We start from the raw sequence: 21,481 nt of genomic DNA on the forward strand, positions 1-21,481 counted from the left end.
AGTTGCAGTGGTACACTGTCGCGGGTCGCACTTTGGGACAGCCGGCCAACTGAAAAGTCTCATTTTGGAGGGGAAAGTGTCACAAACCCTCTCAGTTGTGAAATAAGACAGACGGAGAATAGTCTCAACAAATATGTTAATTATGGGATGTAGAAGTTTAATCAATCTCTTGGTGAGTGAACAGCATTTGACATCTGCACATCTGCAGGACTCTGTAGAGGAGTCAAATGTCCCTTGCTTTCTAAGGATCTGGAAAAACTCCATGTCTTTGAATGCACACTTACATATTTCCATTTGAGTTCACATCAAAAGTTTCATCGAATAATCAAGAAATCGTTCAACAACTGGATATAGCTTTCAATCCGCTCCTAGTTTTAATTATAGATACATTTACATACAGTTTTAGATGAAAGTTGTATATATCTCTGTGTAAGAGAGAGAAAGTTATATCATATTCACTATAGTTTACTCTTCTTCTTTTTGCATTTTATTATTTCTTTAAATAAAAATTGCCAAAATTAAACTGCAGCAAAAATAATGCTTTATAGTGAATATTACATTAAATCGTGAATTTCTTTTCTCACACAAAATAAAACGCAGTATAGCTAAGATGACCACTAAGAAATTGTCCAGGACCTGTTTTGGAGCCTTTAATACTGCACCACAATACATATTTTTAGTACTCACTTTCTCTAATAGAAAATGCACGATGATCATCTGACCAGCAAATCACGTGACAATACCTACTATACCGTTCTAAGTAAGTCAATAACAGAATAGCGAAGCATGATACGCTGCGTAAAACATAAAACAAGTTTTGAAAGCTTTAAAAATAATAGCCTACATATGAAAAATACCCACTTTAAACAATATTTTTACCACGGTACATGATGAGAATTGGGTAGCTCACACTACCTAGTATGCTGGTGCTCTCCATTGAAGGGTCAAGGTCACAATATACACTGTATATTATAGATATACAACAACTGCGTTAAACACACGCTGCATGGTCCACCTTACTCAGTTCATAGCGGAGTACTTTCCCTTTATTTCTTATACCGTTGTTTTCGACAGGTGTACGATTGTGGACAAAGATTTGTCTAAATCTGATGAGTGAATGCCCTTGCAATAGGGAAGATTCCTAGGGCATTCCGATAGGAAACATGAGTTATAATTGTTGATAAAATATATTTGATCTCGGATGGATATGCCACATTTTGGAAAAGAGTAAACCCTTTGATCCTCCCCTCAGTACACACCAGAATAATACGTCATAATTTCAGTCATGACGTAATATCACTGAGCGCAGCAAGGCCTATTTACATTGAATGGAGGTCACAAGACGTGGTTGTCAGTATTGATTACGTAGACTGTAAACATAATTATATCAATGGATTTTTTATGACGTCATAATAACCATTTATTTCTCGTTCTGTTCAATTATGTTATGGTTGTTAGTGACTTTAACTGTGCTGCAAGCATTGATAATAATAACAATTTCTTGAATCTTATATAGCCGTGTTCTGATTAAATTCTTTAAAATGCCACATCGTACATATAACTACAGAACATATATTGCTTACGTTCATTCGCTCTGAACTTAATCCATACACATTGTTTATTGGTTGTGGACGTTTGATTAAGATTCACAATGCTTCTTCACATAGCTGCGATCCCTTTATACATGTATCTACATTCAATATCTCTAGTGGTAATACAATTGGCATTAGGATTGATATACAAATTTATCGCCCTGATCGGCGCGCTTTCTATATAATGAATTTATGAGCAGTACTATGTTGAATTCACAAGTTCGAACACGTGCAAAAAATGGTGACCGTGCAGGTTACATTGTTTCGTGGTTTTTTTTGCCATTAACTATACAGTTTATTCCCTCAAAAATGATGTTAAGAAAATTTGAAGTAGATTAATTCGGTCGTTTTACAGATTAGATTGGATCCTTGTGAGTAACGTTTTGAAAACTCGTGCAAAACACGTGATTACAAGTCCAAAGTGTTAAGGAGATGCGACATAGAACTTCTGTAAAATATGTGACGTAGTGCCAATATTTCTCAGAGTGGAAGACATTAGGTGTTTGTGCTGAATTTACGACAGAATCAGGAGATGGAATAAGAACTGCATTATGACAGTGAATTCTCATAAATTAAGTGATTTCTATAGAATTTCTAAGGAAATAATAACACTTCAGGCTTTACTATATTGATTTTCTTGTCCTCTTTAGAAAATTATCAAAATCCGATAAACGAAAATGCATGATAAAAACTCTTCCGTCTGCAAAAAAAAAAAATTCTCATAGTTTTAAAGCAACTTTTTAGTCTCCATAATATGTGGTTAAACATTAAGAGCAGTCTGACATACGTACTTTACCATTAATAAAAATACACTTCTAACATTGCTGGGAGAATGGGTTTACGTTTCGACATGTACCGGTTTAAATAAATGTTGTCAGTTGAAAAAAGTTTCTCTGACATTTTTAATACGACATTCTTTTTGTTTGTCATAAAACAGGGGAATGGTACATGGTCTTCCATTTCCTGTCTATGTCTTACGGAGTTTTGGATAAGTGGTAGGTCAAGAGTCTGAGCCGTACCGGAGACATAAAGTACCTCCAAATTTTGAGGAAAGTTATTGGCAATGTTTTATTTTACGACGATGAGTTACAAAAACGTTTTTATTCTGATTTTATCTCTAAACACCCATTTGGAAATTTACAATTGTATAATTTCCTTGCAACAACTGCTTGAACACAAAAAAGAGGAGTAATAAATGTCATCTACAGTAATCAAATTTTTCTGTCCGAATGGTATCTCGGCCGTGAATAGTGATGGATCGGATGCGTGGCTCTTTTAGGTTCGACGTTTAGTACAATATTGACGCTGTAAACTGTGTTCAGAATGCAAATATCGCTGCTAAAATATTCACGCTCGGAAGCTTTGATATTAATACATGTACATGTAGCAATATATTATAATAGTGTAATTTGAAAGGGTACAATTTAATTAGGAATGTCATGTTTCTAGCAGATACCTAGCTGCATTTTAATTATTCTGGTAATATACAAAAGAATTTCCTCGTTCTACAGAATATTCTTTTTAAGTTTTAACGATTAATCTTTAATAGAGTATTTTAATTTAGAAAGCTTCATTTTAAATTTAATGAATAACAACCAGTATCACCACGCAAGTTAAAACTTTCAATACAGGAATTTTACTGGCGGATTCGTTCTTACACTTGCAATGTTAGGGGCCTCCGTGACCGATTGGTTGGAGCATCACGGCCTCTCACCTCTGGTCAAGCGGGTTCGAATCCCACTCGCACCAGTCAGTGAGAAAGTTTCCCAGTTTACTTTTGGAAGGTCGGTGGTCTCTTCCCATGTACATTGTATCTGGGTTCTCTCTTCCGCCAATAAAGACTGGGCGCCACCAGATAACTGAAAAATTGTTGAGTGTGGCGGAAAACATCAATCAATCACTTACAATATTAGAACATCTATCGATGAACATTACCATAAATCTGAATGCAAGTGTTTGATAGATTGATTTTTTTTTTGTTTAACGTCCCTCTCGAAAATATTTCACTCACGTGGAGACGTCACTACTGCCGGTGAAGGCCTGCAAAATTTAGACTATGCTCGGCGCTTATGGCCACTGAGCAGGAAGGGATCTTTATCGTACCACACCTGTTGTGACATGGGACCTCGGTTTTTATGGTCTCATCCGAAAAATCGCACCATTTAGTCGGTACCCCACGGGAATGCAAGTGTGATTTATGCAATAAAACTAACTGGTAAAATATTTACCCCATCGTGTACGATTTAGACTTCTTCACTAGGTAGCGTCTCTGAAATGGAAGCGTCTCTAAAATCCATTCTATATATCAAAAGAGAATCTCAAAGAGAAATGAATGGTCTTCAGAGCCATAACTTAAAACTTACTAATGACGTAAGGTTCTTATGGAAAGAACACAATGAACATGTGAGATACATCAAAATCAAAGGTGAGCTAGCTCGTCTCGCTTTTTGGCCACTGAGCCTTAAATTTCAAATATTATCGGTGTAGAAGTTCGTGACCGATGTAACCGTGTAATGAGTGATGTAAAAAACCTACTCTGATTAATATGGTTTTAAATCTTGCATAAATTCTAAAATCCATGGCTCTCTCTCTCTCTCTCTCTCTCTCTCTCTCTCTCTCTCATGGTAAATACAGAAAAATTCACTATACATGGAATACCCATTTCAGCCCCTATCTGGGGTTGAATTCTTTTCCTACGGAACCAAACCTAACAGTGCATGACCTTTGCGCCGTGGGACCTTGTTGACAAATTCGATGACGTTAGAATTCTCTCCTCGTTGCCAAAGTACACGGTTGGTGAAAAGGGGAATTAAAATTTTGAAGTTTCATACACAAGATGCACACTTTGTTTGAAATATTTTATGAAACACGGATATTGCAATTAATTTAAAATGAAATATAACTGACGTATGTGACAAAATATTGAAAATAAACTAAATATTCATAATCATCTAGTAATCAGCCATTCAAAAATTACTTTCTTAAACACCACTATGATTCTACGCACAAGTACTCTGAATTTGATCTTAAAAAATATGCTGGAGTTCCTCAATTGGTGATCAGACCTTCCAACAGTCTGTTGGAATTACCATAGACACGAATTGTGCTCTATTGTAAGCTGACCTGTTTTTATATTCTTATGAGGCATAATTTATTCAAAAGCTCCTAAATGAGAAGAACAATTCTCTAGCTGTGGTCTTCAACTCAACTAGATAAATCGGCGATGTTTTATCTACTAACAATAATCATTTTCATTCATATGTCGATTCGATATATCTCAGTGAACACGTAAAAAAGACACCATAGTCTTCCACATCTGCTTCGAACTTAAATATTTTATTGAACATAGATGCTAACGACAAACTAACTCAACTTTATGATAAACGGAATGACTTCAGTTTCTCTGTCGTCAAATTCCCATATTTATGTAGCACTATTCCATTATTACCTGCATATGGTGTTTTTATCAACTGATTAGATACGCAAGAGCTTGTTCTGCGTGTGATCAGAGTTTAAATCGACGCAGGCAACTGACAAACAAGATGATGTTATAGAAGTCTCAACAGTATCGTTTAAAGTCGATATTTCGCAAACTCTGAGGTCATTATAACGATCTAGTTTGCCAATACAACTTATCATTGGGTCAAATACTGTCTGACGTGTTTCATACCGATTGTTAGGCCGTTCTTGGCACCCTGATTTTGACTACGGATAACTCCGTTACCTGATCACGATATAGGGCTCACGGCGGGTTTGACCAGTCAAAGGGGATGTTTACTCCTCCTAGGCACCTGCTCCCACCCGTTTAATTCAAGGGTCGGTGTTTGCCCAACTCTTAATTTTGCATTCCTTTTGGGAGTTACGAGATTGATCACTGTTGGTTATCTTCACCTTTTCATAAAGCACAGAGGAATATCCATACATATGGATACCCACTTCTGCGACCAGTCCGAAATTCAACCCTGGACCTCAGTGCCGCAGAACTTAACCTCCCAGCAGCTATAGTGACTAGTGCGTGATCTAGGCAATTCAAAAAGATTTACATGTACAATGTATGTATAACTTGATGTTGCCCCACTGTGGAAAGGTTATTGGAGACAAGCGCAGTTATCGCAACTTACTCTTGACTAAATATAACTGCCATAAGTAAAGTAATATTGAATATAAAGTGCAAAGAAATTCACTATTATAAATATTAGTTCCGCCCCACTCTGGGTTGAACTCATGACATGCGGAACCACACCTACTAGAAATACCTAGCCAGATAATCAAATCTGTCTCCAAACACATGGAGATAGAGTTATATGCATCGATAAATCCCATTATCACTTCAATGTTTTAAAGTGAAATAATTGTATTTCGTTCCTTTAAATCCTATATTTCCCATGCGAGATAAATATTTACCAGATATACTCTATGGTCTAAAGCTCTGTAAATGCTCATAGAAAATGCTGATTTCTGCCGTCGGTTTATTAACGGGTTTTCGTGGTACTCCGCAATTTTAATAAATCTCAGGATGAAAATACATTTTGAACATTCCTCCCAACTCCATTGGCAAGAATAGTCATAAGAGATAATTCCACCATGCTATCGTCTCCATGCTAACGGAATTCCATTAGCCTTCACGGCTTTTCTCATAGTGTCCTAATGGGATTGGGACAGAATGATTTTGAACAAATACGACAAAATCTCCGAAGGGTTGAAGATTCAAACCAGAGATAACAGAGAATACATGCAAATGTGGGATAAGTGAATCATGTACTTGTGTGTAAAATCAACAAATTCATAAATAATTAGGGGAAACGAGATTTCTCTACAACCATAATCGAAAAAAAGTCACATTAGATGCAGCCATAAGGCAGTAATACCCACACGCAAGTGTTTGCCTTATATATACTCTGCGTTGTACATGTGTAACTAGCAAAGAAACCACAATAATTACAATATAACATGCCATATATCTTTTTCAAGATGCATTGAATATTCTGTTGGGCAAGTGCCGGGAGGTCATACCAAACCCTATTTCATAATTGTTGAAATATACTAGTATTTAAAACAATTGAAGTCCTGACCCCTAACCATTTATTCTCCCTGCATTTATCTATTGAATATTCTGATAGACAAGTGCACCTGGGTCATCCCAACCCCTATCATCTTTTATTGTACAAATATATTTAAAAAATGCTTGAGATTCCAACCCTTAAAGCAAATGAAAGATGAAGATAACGAACAATGATCAATCTCATAACTCCTATAAGCAATACAAATTAGATAGTTAGACAAATACGGATCCCTGGATACACCAGAGGTGGGATCATGTGCCTAAGAGGAGTAAGCATCCACACCCGCTGTAAGCCCTATATCTTGATTAGGTAAACGGAGTTATCCGTAGTCAAAATCAAGAACGGTCTAACAATCGGTATGAAACACGCCAGACAGCATTTGACCCAATGATAGATTGTAATGGCAAACTAGATCGTTATAACGACGATAGAATTTGCGAAATGCTGACTTCAATCGAGACTGTTGAAACCCCTGCACCATTAACTTGTTTGTCAGTAGCTTGTCTCCATTTGTGTACTTAATCAATTGAGAGATATAAACACCATATACAGGTGATAATATGGAATATTGCTACATAAATATGAGTACTTGACGATAGAGAAGTTGAAATCACCCCGTTTGTCATAGGTTGAGTTGTTAGTTTGCCGTTAATATCTGCTTTCAATAAAATATCTAAGTATGAAGAAGAAGTGGACGACCCTGTGGTGTCTTTTATTTCGTGTTCACAGGGCTATATCGAATAACACTCAGAGTAGTAGGGTGGGTGTTATTCGCTGGTGCAATTATGGTCCCCTGTGTGTAATATTTAGGCTACTCCTGTATATGATCAAAGTAGATTATACAAAGACAGATTAATTAGGGAGACATGAAAGGAGTGCAGTTTTATCAAAAGACTTTAATGTATCAAATTTGTTTAACACTGTTACATGTATAAAATATTATTAAAATTTTGTAATTGAACATATAATAACTGCAATTGTCTATAGGCAAAATAATTCTCTGATTTAAGCAACGAATATCATTTCACTAGCTTTTATATGCGAGTGGTGGGCATCACAAAATAGATAACTCCATTCTTGAACTTACGTCTATTCAAAAACAATTTCGCCGAGTTGATTATGTGAATAAAGGTAAGTTTTATCACTTTAATATTTTTGTTACCGTAACACTGGCAAAAGAGGCTAACTCCAAATAGCTATCAATTGATTATCGTTCAATTCTGTCAATTCAGATGTGACTGTATCATATTAGAGCTTATACAACGTTTATCTGAATCTAAAAGGGTATAATCACATTTACCGATCAAGTCTGCAAGCCAATACTCCTCCCTCCTCCATCTCGCCGGAAAATTTCTCATCTTTAATATCATGGTTGTCCCCTTCAGCCAAACGATGTATTAATGAGTAGGGACAATCAAGTATAAGTTATCAATCAATATACATAATTAGGTTATTTGATTGAGTTTATAACGTTAGTAGTAATCATGTTAGAGCGTCCATCGTGGGGAATTAGCTAACCGCTGCCTGTTTTTCTTACGGATGTCAGATTCAAAAGATCAAACTCATTCAACCGAAAACAACAGAGGCATGAGTGATAAAAGTATGCTCAACTTTCACAAATATGACGAAATGGACCCAAGGGCTAAAACAATTAGATTACACTCGTCAGTGTAATTATCTCATAAAGAGAAGAGTTGGGAATAGTAGTCTAATGTATCAAATTCATGAATCTTAATTACCCTTAACTTTGGAACAGGAGAGGGATTATGTACCAAATTTGAGAACAAAGTATAGATATGATGGAGGGAAGGTTAACTTTAACATAAGAGAACTGAGTGTGGCAAAAATAGTGTGTGTGTGTCATACACACACACTATTATACTAATTGATAAGGATATTCATATCACTATATCTCAACTCACTCACAATACTAACCATACCTATGTCGAACTGTCAACCTCTCGACTCCTGTACACTTGTCAACCAATTAGATTTTTCATGTACAAGTATCTAGTACCATATTTACTGCAAAGTATTTAATAGATATTGTGAATAACCAGGTGCCTCAACCACACCGATTTCCTCAATGACTTAATAAAAAAAAACATATAACATTTCCTGTGCATTGGATAAATAGATGCCCTGGTGGTGTATACACAACTGGAAAGAGAATAATATTCATGACTCCAGTACAGCAGAGAAAATTTCCTTTAGTAACAAAATAAACCAAAACAAAAAAGTAAGGAAAACGACAACAGTAAAATGCATAGACATTTAAAGAGCATCTCAAGATTACATTTTAAACCCCCCAGACTTGAGAGCCATTTGGATCTCATTCAAGGGAAAGGCAATTTATGATAAACTGTAAATAATAAGTAGTGTAAGTTTATGAGCTATCACTCGCTTACTTAACTCCACTCTAAACTGATAAATAACATGTTCGGGCATAGTGCAAGTGCTCACAAAATTGCAATTTTTGCGTATTATGCATCCTGCAAAAAGCCTATCAAGAGCAACAACTTCATCGATCCCATGAGAAATGTCGACGAAAGGAAAGCGAAATCAATATTAAGATATTATACGACAGTGACCAGTGTCATCTAAGTGACGAGGAGGTACTTGATTTTTACATTTATATTACCCAACCGGAAGCGTGCGACGCAAGCTTAAGCGATTGTGACGTATTCTTTTTCAGGCAATAATATCCTTTGACGTTAGTACCATCTGTCGGAGTTTTCTTAGAGAGAAATCTCTTTTCGTTTGAGGTGCTTCTTCGTGACATTAGAAACTGAGCTCAATTTTACCCTGAAAATAATGGTAGACAGGGAAACGTTGTTTCCATTTTGAAGGGAAAACATCCTATAATCCTCATAAAGGGGGGAAAAAGCAAATATCGATATACAAGCTTCAAACTCATCTCAAATCATAGTGGCATCTTATTTCATGCTATCGAGTACAGTTTTGTTGCATTCAACAGTAATGAAATTATATTCATTTCAATTAATCTGAGATGAAAAATAGAGAGCGGTATTGTTTGACTGCGACCCTTCCACTGTACATATTTGCTGTTCAATTTAACAGATCATTCATACACAGCATGAAATTAAACACATCGTGCAGGGAAGTTCTCATAAAAACGCAAATCTTTAAATTTTTCATACTCATATGAATAATATTCTTTTAAAAATCGATTTAATCAATCTTAATTATGAACTGTGAAAGTAAATATCCCGGATCACCGCCGAGTCGTATTTTGTAGTTAAGATTGTGTAGGTTGGCGTAGGTTTCACCAACAATGAAAAAGGGATTAAATTCACGACTTCAGAGACTAATGTATACGTTGTGGAGAACAAAACGCGGACACAGTAATTATTAATATTGATGTCTTCAGTAGGATAATGTCACATCAATAAGATAAATAAATTTAGAATCAATACGTTTACAAATCAACGAAATGCACAATTGAAACAGGAAACTTGTGTTGTTTCCTTTCAATGCGAGTACATGGTTTCATATATCAACCAGTGTGTTCTTAAACTTACAAAGGCATTGAATTTCAAAATAGATGTACGACTTTTGATTAATTTTCCTTCAAACTTTACAATAATTTAAACAAAATGTATTAGAGACTCGGCCGCGCATAGATTAATCTGATAGCAACGAAGAGAGAGAGGGAAAAAAGAATGACATGTATTTGCTACGTATTTGTTTCGCTTTGTTTTCATTTTATTGACTACATTTGTTCACAGGGACTAAGCCCGTTTTAGGCCCGAACTCTGTGATACCATATTTATGGTATCACAGAGTTCGGACCAAAACGGGCTTAGCCCCTGTGCATTTGTTTAGTTGAACTTGAAAGTTCTCCCTCTCCCTCTCTCTCTCTCTCTCTGAGTCTGTTTATCTTTGTACAAAATATAACTTTTGCATGATTATTATGAAAATAATCATTTTGAATGAAAACGTCACAGCGGCAGTTGGTAAAACAAATGATTTGTAGGCTATTTAAGCAATAAATCATTATTTTTGAAAAACTGCAACGATGTGTGCATACAAATTAAATAACATGCGTTATGAAAATATCTTTGCATACACCGCTGTAGTTATGAAACTACATCTTTTCAAAAAATAATCATATAGTGCTTATATTTACATTATAATAACCTTTTTAATGTGTGCATTGTTTTTTTATCTATGAATTAAAATTCTCGCCCAATCCTTTGGGTAAGTAGCGGCTAACAGAGAAGCTATGGAACAGTACATAATATGACATATCGTAAAAAAGAGTGCGCAATGCTGAAAAAAAAAATTCAATTCTCTTGAATTGATTTTTAATTAAATATCATAAAAATCCAAAATAAAAAATATCTAAGGGTTGCAGTTCGTGCCCTCAGTACAATGAAATGCAATTTATGTATTAGACCTATATTTACATCTCGCTTTTAATTCTATCGGAATTACCAGCTGTTAATGCGATCTTATCGTACTATATTTATCAAGATTCATACATGCATTGTTCACAAATGCAGCATATTGATGAGGAAATGACTATCGTTACAATTTGTAAAGATATCAAATCAAAAACATTGGAAATGTAAATATTTAGCCGTAAACTACCTACAAGTCGGTAAAATGTTTTTGCAAGCTGATCTCATTGATATTCTTGGGGTTCGTACAATAAAGTTTGAAGAGACATTTAATCTTGATGGCGATCAGCGAGAATCATTATTTTCAAAATTCAGTTGAAAATTAGTAATAAAATTCTAAATTACCATTACCATGACACAGGAAGAAAATATAGAGTAAATGCATATATTGGCAGAATCCAATATTCAAATATAGTCTCACTTTTGAAACAGAAAAAAATCCAATCAAAGTTTACTTTAAATCTTTTCCAACTTTCATAATATACATTTAGACCCAACTATGAATACCTTATTCATTTTGTAAATACTGTCTGTTTACATGTAACAAATGAACTAGATTTAAATATTTCAGATTAAATACTGTTTAATTACATTCTCCCCTATGTGGGCGTAATAAAGATTAATTAGCAGTGTATTTTCAAAGATATTACACAATGAAGTTGACACTTATGCAAACGGTTGGAGTGCTATGGCTATAACATTAGTGTAAACAAAGTTCTACAGTCTATCATTTCTTTAAAATCCTGCAAAATATATGTCTAGTTTATTGGTATTCGTAGGTATCTATACGTACAGGTATCATCCTCTTATGATAAACAAACTACATACTTATTTCTTATTACGGTATTTGTAATGATTTTTTTTTTTATATAGGAACAGGCTTTTATGTCAAGTTAAAATGCGCACGTGACTTTTCAACTTCACTTGTTGATTTCCAAATAAATAAATAAAACCACACAATAAAATAACAAGCTATACATTACAGACAAAATGTTGTTGATTAATTGATTGATTAATTGTTTTACGCCGTTTTGGCAATATTTCAGGCATTTTAAGGCATAAAAATTGGTGAATGTATGAATATAAATTAAAGTGGCACTGGTGTAATTTTTAAAGGAGAAATATGTCGGAAAGACATTACTTAATATAAAAATGATAATGGATATATTAAACAAAATGAAGGATCTTTGTGATATGACACAATGCAAACTTCCATCATTCACAAGTAATAACAGTTTAAGCCGCGCTTTTCTTGAGAAGACAATCCGTTTCTAGGCGACATTGGGATTAAATACCGTCATTATAAAGACCCTTCTTCCCGTCTGTGTGCGTGTAGTTATGCCACGGTTGAAATTTAAGGACAATGTCTGACTCGATATACGAAGGTACGACTCCATCGTAAAGTTTCAGATATTTCTCTGTGGACCATGTAAAACAAGGCTTCTAGACAGATAAAGGTGTCACAAATGGAAATGGGATTTTTCATTATGTAATGTCAATCCAGAATAATTTGAAGTTTCGTTCATTTCAACAAATCAAATTGATTTTGTTTTTATGTATGGCATTTGTCTGCAAAACATGATTTCCAGATGGAATTTCAGCGACTTCTTAATTTCTTCTCTGCTGGGTGAAGGTTAGGACAGGCATCCGCTTGTCTTTTTTTTATTGTTATTGTAAATCGGAAAGTACCATACTGTCAAGGGATCGCGTAAATGATCTACCGACATCGGTCATCAAATACATTAATAGCATAGTGGCACTAGTATGTTGTATCAACATAACAAGCGATAAGCATACCATTGTCAGACAATCCTGTTAGCTGAAGTCTCAGTCATACTCTGGGAAAACGGACTGAAGTTATGACTTGCTTGAATGAGGGCTTACTGATCACCCACGCTCTAACAAAAGTCCCCAGTCGCAAAGAGAGTTAAGGCTCTACAAGTAATTCTTCTGTCGCATCCCCTGCTGGAGGTGTCGCAACAATTAATGTAATTATCTTCTTTCCATAAAATGCACCACTGGAGGGATCCATTTAAGACGTTCACAAAAAGATATCATAAGGATCGATATTCCTTACATTGCTTGCACTTTACAAATTCATGAAATGTACAAAACATTTATGCATGTGCACTCGACCTTGTTTGTGTATCAAGGTCACTGTCAATTCATCTATATACAATGCACCTATAGATTTTGGTATATCATGTTGCATCAACACTGGTTTTATTACAAATATTGTCATAAATTGCAGCATGAAATTTTTTTCTCTCTACCAAGATAACTTACAAGTAATACTATATGTACCATATGTGCTGATGCAGAGTATGTTACATGTCAAACGATTTCTACAACCCGTTGGATTCCCCATGCACGGATTGTGCTCTTTATTATATTTTATATTCTTGTGGGGCAGAAATTATTCAAAGCCTTCTTCATGAGAAGAACAAGTCTCTGGCTGTGGCCTTCAACTTAACATTTAGTTGACATCGATGACGTTTCATGAAAAGGTAAAGATAACGAACAGTGATCAATCTCATAACTCTATGGAATACAAAATTAAGAGTTGGGCAAACACAGGTCCCCGGTCATACCAGATGTGGGATCAGGCACCTAGGAGGAGTAAGCATCCCCTGTCGACCGGTCACACCTCCACATGAGTCCCGTATCTCGATCGGATAAACGGAGTAATCCGTTGTCAAAATCATTGTGCAAAGAACGGCCTCAACACGTCAGATAACGTTTTATCCAATTGTATTGGTCAATTATTAAATCGAAGCAAACCAAGGACAAATAAGTTGATGTTACAAGGGTTTTAACCGTCTCGTTTGAAGTCAGCATTTCACAAATAAATCTTATGGTCGTTTAGCTGATCTTTGTAAATACACCCTGTCGTTGGGTGAAATGTCTGACGTGTTTCATACCAATTGTTGGACTAGTGTGGTCAGTCAACAGGGGATGCTTGCTCCTCCCAGGCACGTGATTTCGCCTCTGGTGTGTCCTAGGACCGTGTTTGCCCTTCTCTTAATTGTGTATTTTTTATGGGATTGATCACTGTTTGTTATCTACAATTTTCATTCTTAATTTTGACGGAATGATCTTGTGTCAGGGCAATGACAAACTATTTGACCATACGCTTACAACCATTGTGCAAAGCATGAGCTAAATATTTCTTCATCACAATGTTATGACATAGCATAAAAAAATATACTTATTCTTGACCCTGACCAAATGACCTACATTTTGGATCAGGGTCATAATACACTAGCTGGCCTTTAACAATCAAGCCTTTGCTATTAAAGTTTATATGTATGTACCATTCGAGAATGTGTTTACTCATATAGAAATGGCAGTAGCTGTAGGTGAGGTGTCACAAGCTTTGAGCAATGAGGATTATTTTTGTCGTGCCAACGTTTACCATGACCTCTGTTTTTAAATCCTCGTGAGTTGTACTCCTAACGCTGGATTCTTGGCGTAGGAACAGTCATTCCCTATGTTAGACTTCCTTAGGTTTGACATAGCGTTATGGTGGAGAATTGAACCCAGACCTCCTGTTTGCGAAGGCGAGCGCCTTGACCATCAGGCTGCCGTGGCCGGTACAGTATGTGGGATTCTAATGTCTCTCTTTTGAAAGTTACGACTAGCACGAAAAAATCGGAACAGACAGACATATGGATATGGTGACTCCTTTATTCCCTCTCTCCCGTAAAAGGGTGTTTGTGGGGGATAATACGGGAAGTTTCGATCATGCAATGTAACTTTCATATTCCGTCTTTAAATGCACAACAATTTTCCCCACCCAACTCTATCAATAGAGCAGATCAAGAGTACATTGTTTCAATATTGATAAGTCAGGTGAGAAAAAAGGTAACTATAATATAAGACTCAAATACAACTGTACTAAGACTACTTCTTACATTAAAACCATCATCAGGTTTATATCTCATAAAACATTAGACGAATTGCTGAATTACTCGGTGCTGACTATTATCAATAAATTAAAAGAAAATATATTACATCATCACTTACCTTGAATTCAGTATCTTCTCATAATGACTGGTCAACACAATAAATAGATAATTTAAAAATAATATTCCCTTACCTGTTATGGAGAGAGAAGACCTATTCACACGGATGCTTACCTGAAACAACAAATAAAAACATCTTAAAATTACTATTACATTTCCATTATTCAGGTCAGCCTAAAAATCATGTATGACCCATTTTATTTCCGAAGAATGGGTATTCATTTCCGCAGAACAAAGTATTTATTTCCAAAGGGTTTTCTTTGTCTTTATAACTATCTTAACACGATTACAAGTAAATAAGTTTCCTCTATCACTACCGACTCATACAATAGAATCTAACGAAACATGTACCTTCTGAATACTAGAGCATTTGCAGAGCGACACGGGCAACATTACAATGTAATCGTGCTAAACTTGATCAACACGGGCAACATTACAATGTACTTGTTCTAAACTTGATCAACACGGGCAACATTACAATGTACATGTGCTAAGCTTGATCAACACGGGCAACATTACAATGTACATGTGCTAAACTTGATCAACACGGGCAACATTACAATGTACATGTGCTAAGCTTGATCAACACGGGCAACATTACAATGTACATGTGCTAAGCTTGATCAACACGGGCAACATTACAATGTACATGTGCTAAGCTTGATCAACACGGGCAACATTACAATGTACATGTGCTAAGCTTGATCAACACGGGCAACATTACAATGTACATGTGCTAAGCTTGATCAACACGGGCAACATTACAATGTACATGTGCTAAATTTGATCAACACGGGCTACATTACAATGTGCATGTGCTAAACTTGATCAACACGGGCAACATTACAATGTACATGTGCTAAATTTGATCAACACGGGCAACATTACAATGTACATGTGCTAAGCTTGATCAACACGGGCAACATTACAATGTACATGTGCTAAGCTTGATCAACACGGGCAACATTACAATGTACATGTGCTAAGCTTGATCAACACGGGCAACATTACAATGTACATTGTGTATCTGTGTTAAGCTTGAACATTTACCAGTAAGGTGTGTATAGCAATGTAACTTAATTACGGGAAATGTATTTCATGACATGTAATTAAAGATATTTATTCGAAATGATAGGTATGGCCATTTCTGGAATGAAATATGATATCTTAAAAGAAATGTAAATGGTCAGGTAGATATAACAAGATCTACATTGTGTAAAATTTTCAATAAATCATTTAAATATGTAGCTCTATTTTTGAAACTCTGATCACATCTGCTAGACCTAAATTGCAATAACAAGAGTAACTTTGTATTTACAGGCACACATTTAATTAGAAAATTACAATATGACACATGTATAACCGATATATATCATAGCTGAGGTGTACTTTTATTTGGTCCAGAGAGTTTGGGAAAAAATCTTCTCCCTGTGGAGTAAAAACCATATCCCCCAGGGTGATATTTCTATCAACGGGACACATTACTTGACAACGGGTGATATAAAAATTATCCAATACATCAAATTGATGCGCGTACGATTCGCCATAGAAATTTAAAAGGCGTCGTTTGAAATATATGTGGTCCGCAATGCGATTAATCGAAAGAAAACAAACGATATATTGGCAGCCTGGCAGATATATAGGTACATACATGTACTGTGTGATTCACAGAATGTAACGTTTTGAACTTGTTAACTTTGAATTATTTTCCCATGTCGAAATTTTCTTGTTACATGTTCACGACAATCTCTAGCGATGAAAATTGTCAATGTTACCTTCAACTACATGCACTATCTATTGACTAGTATGTCTGACCAAGATAAAGGGTCCAAGGCGGGTATTTACAATGTATGCATCAATGTTCCACTACCACTTGCATATGGTGTTAACGTCTTTCAACTGATTCGATACGCGAGAGCATATTCTGCGTATGATCAATTTCTGAATCGAGACAGGCTACTGACAAATAAATTGATGTCAACAGGGGATGCTTACTCCTCCTAGGCTCCTGATCCCACCTCTGGTGTGTCCAGGGGTCCGTGTTTGCCCAACTATCTATTTTGTATTGCTTATAGGAGTTATGAGATTGATCACTGTTCGTTATCTTCACCTTGCATGTTATAGGGGCATTACTGGAACTAAAACCCTTACCATTGAGATAATGCAATTTACAATTTTAGTAAAGACTACCTACTCCTTCTAAATAACTATTTTCATTAATTACTGTATCAATATCATTACAGAAAATGCCATTTAAATATTTTACACAACACACTATATACCAAGTTTGGTCCTACCTTGGAGTCAGTACCTCAATCCCGAGGATTACGAAATTTACAATTCTAGTCGAGACATTCCTGTTCGACATGACTGTGTATTTAGTTTTTCTTACAGATGTGCGGTTGTAGAGCAAACGAGTTTTTTAAATGTCCATTATTGCCCCGATCCTAAGACCCGGGACAGGAGTCATTAAATTTATAAGTATGTATTCCTTGTCCGAAAGATGCTTCATACTAAATTTGTAAACAATTGTACTGGTAGCTATCAAGACAAAGTTAATAATATTTAATTCTTAACACATTTAATCACTATGACCATTTTAGCCCCACCCTGGTACCACACCCATACACATGGATCATGACATTTACAGCTTTGGTAAAGGGGTACATGTACCTGCTCCTTCTAAATAGCCATGTTTGTTAGTTTCAATTTAGTATCAATAGCATGAAAGAAGATATTACATGTATTTAAATGTTTTACACATGAACACTATAAATGTATATCAAGCCCTGGAGTCAATACCTCTACCCCATGGATCATGAAATTTACAGTTTGGTAGAGACCTTCCTGCTCCAGATGACTAAACATTATTTTAGTTTTACATACAGATTTTCGGTTTTAGAGAAGAGGATTTTGAGAATTTGTCATTTATGACAGTTTTTATCCCACCACAAAGGCCCCGGGGTGCAGGAGACCTGCAATTTACATTTTATACCCCTCTCTCCTGTTCCAAAAATATTCCAAATTTGAAACGAATTGGAATAGTAGTTATTAAGAAGTTCAAAACGTTCAATTGTTAACTGCTGAAGAGGATTCAGACCAACTGCAATAGCTCACCTGAAATGACCTAATAATTACATGTATGGGATTTTAATGGAATACGCTATTACATCACATGTATGGGACTACCCAAACCCCAGCAGAGTACGTACAGTGCGAGGGGATATAGACACCGCAAAATCAAGAACTTTGTCTGCCCTTCTTAAAAATCTACCTCTCCTCTAGGGCATCAACCTTCCCTCTCAGCTACGGACCTTTTGCTGGACCATGTAGGTTTCTTCACCTACTGACCACGTGTCTTAGTTTCGCATTTATAGGCTAAGATTCACACCGAGTCACAGACACCTACATATTGCATATCAATATTTTCATGAACTTATTCAATTTTTCTACAGATGTATAATCACTTCAAATATGGGATATTTTCATTGCCAATACAACCTATCATTGAGTCAAATGCTGTGACTTCGTGGGGATCCGGGTTAGAATACGTTCTCAGTACCCCTTACTTGTTGTAAGAGGCGAGTAAATGGGCGATCCTTCGGATGAGACCGCAAAAACCGAGGCCCCGTGTCACAGCAGGTGTGGCACGATAAAGATCCCTCCCTGCTCAAAGGCCGTAAGTGCCGAGCACAGATCTAAATTTTGCAGCCCTTCACCGGCAATGGTGACGTCTCCATATGAGTGAAATATTCTCAAGAGGGACGTAAAACAATATTTAATCAATCAATCTAACGTGTTTCATAAAAATTGTTAGGCCGTTCTTGACACACTGCTTTCACTATGGATTACTCCGTTTACTTGACCAACATATAGGGCTCACAGCGGGTGTGACCGGTCGGCAGGGGATGCTTACTCATCCTAGGTACCTCTGATACATCCAGGGGTCCCTGTTTGTACAACGCTCTATTTTGTATTCCTTACAGGATCAGTTTGTTATCTTCACGTTTCACCGGGCCTATAATGCGGCTATAGTACGACAATACCCCCTGCTAACTCATTAAGGGCAATGGTTGTCGATAGAGGTTGGGATTGGTAGTTCCCAAATTTCACCGAAGACGATGGTGGATCTCGCTGATATCATTAAGAAAACAAAACTGTACGTGTAACAAATATGTTGTGGAATATTTGGATATTATGGGAATATTCGATTTCTAAAGCATTGTATGCAGAATGTGAAGGTTTTTAAAATTTACAGGAACTCGATCGTCTCCTGGGAAAATTCTTACGTTGAACATCCCGATAGTTATGGAGAAATGTACGAGAAAGATATATTTTTGTTTCATCGTCAGGACATCCAAAGATATTTGCAGTCTGGCCTGATGTTAACATAATATAAGAAGCATCTTTCAGGGAATTAAAAACTTTTTTAAACGCAGAGGAACACAATTTATTTTATATGGGATTAAAACAAAACTTATATATATATATAATATATATATATATATATATATATATATATATATATATATATATATATCGTAAGTATGTATTCTTTATGGGATTTCTCTATAATGTTCTTGAGATTAAATGGTTTTCCTTAAAGTACAGTAGGTATTAAAATGGAGTAAGAGCGACAGCTTGGAAAGGCGAATATTAAATACTACCATCCCCAATCACGGATGTTCATCTTTTGTAAATTTATGATTAGCTTAGATGCTGCAACACAAGGTACATTGTATGATTAATATTACTACAATCTCGATATTATTAAATAAATTAGAATTGGCCACAGAATGAATCATGGACAGTATTCATATTTTGTTTAACGTGTGGTACAGTTACTTGAAGGGGCGGGGAAATCTACCAGGCCCCGAAGCGGACAAATATTTTTTTTCAATACAGACGATGAGGAGTCCATGTCTGTGGAGATGAGACGGACAAACAAGATAACAGTTGTCAAGCAGAGGGCAGGATTATACAAATTTAAAGTACATGTATAAATTTCATTTAAAAATGAAATTTGGCCGGTTAACGGTTTTGAAATAAAAAAGAAGCAATTGATAATGATTTTTATTTTCATTAAGTAGTGACCGTTGTCCAACGATTAGTTTCGTAAAATTGATTTTGTTGTTTTCGTCCTCGGTGCCCTTTCTTATTTCAACAACCAATGACCATATTCTTGATGAAACACATGTGCAAAGTCGGCTTGTTATGAAAGGCTTACAACTGGCCACAAATCAGAAAACGCATAAAAACCTATTCTGTTCAGACAACAGAAAGCACCAAGCACTCGATGTCAGACATTTTACTGTACGTTCTGGTGTTGTGGCATCTAACTGCAAAGCATTGGTCCCCAGGTCTCATTGCCAATATCAGTATCACCAAAGCCTCGCAAGCATTAGTTTCACAACCATCATCCCAGATTACATTGCCTTTATTAGTATTACCAGAGCCTTGTGTTGCTATTTCGGCTGCCTCAATTGGTAAGCACCTTTACCATATTGCCAAACTGCCGTAACGATGCTTCATTAATAACCACTCCAAATGTCGTTGTTGGTTTTCCATTAGCAACTACACGTTCTCGATCCTCAACACTATATATTGATGCGAAAGTCCTAAATGATACTAACAACCGTGTGCCAAACGTACATGTACATCTGTTCAAATGTAGCAATTGCTATGAACAAACCTGTTGCGTTTAATGAAATTATATCACAAGTATGAACTTCCATGAGATCATAAACTATTTGCAATGAAAATATTTCCATTTCCAATGTTTTCGTCGATATCTTTACCAAATGAAATGATTACCATTTCCTCATGCATGTGAACGAAGTACGTATAATCTTGATAAATATGGTACGACTATTTCAACAGCTGGGAATTACGACAGAAATGAAAAGTAAAATGTAAATATAAAAAATAATTTTCATTTTTGAAAATATACGAGGGCATGAACAGCAATGCTTCACGCCAGCATACTTGTCATGGAGTGCCATCGTATTTAAGATGTAACTTTCATAAGAAATTATATCACATGCATGAGATTAACTACTTATTATATCATACACACATGATAAGGGAATTTAATGAGATGCCATGTGCAGAACTCCCTTATAGAATTTTCCGTTCATATTGAGGCGTCACCAGCTGTAGTTGAAGTGTATATACAGGGCGACCTGAGGTGTCTTTAGACCTATATATACAGGGCGACCTGAGGTGTCTTTAGACCTATATATACAGGGCAGCCTGAGGTGTCTTTAGACCTATATATACAGGGCAGCCTGAGGTGTCTTTAGACCTATATATACAGGGCGACCTGAGGTGTCTTTAGACCTATATATACAGGGCAGCCTGAGGTGTCTTTAGACCTA

General features: G+C 36.0%; 1 protein-coding gene across 1 annotated transcript in view; it reads right to left on the bottom strand.

Annotated features, from left to right (window-relative positions):
• Nucleotides 1–21,481, bottom strand: part of LOC125646525 (neuroligin-4, Y-linked-like) — a 103,804-nt gene that overhangs the window by 78,888 nt on the left and 3,435 nt on the right. The window lies entirely within an intron of this gene.

The sequence above is a fragment of the Ostrea edulis genome, chromosome 9 (assembly GCF_947568905.1).
Source record: "Ostrea edulis chromosome 9, xbOstEdul1.1, whole genome shotgun sequence".
Classification (NCBI taxonomy): domain Eukaryota; kingdom Metazoa; phylum Mollusca; class Bivalvia; order Ostreida; family Ostreidae; genus Ostrea; species Ostrea edulis.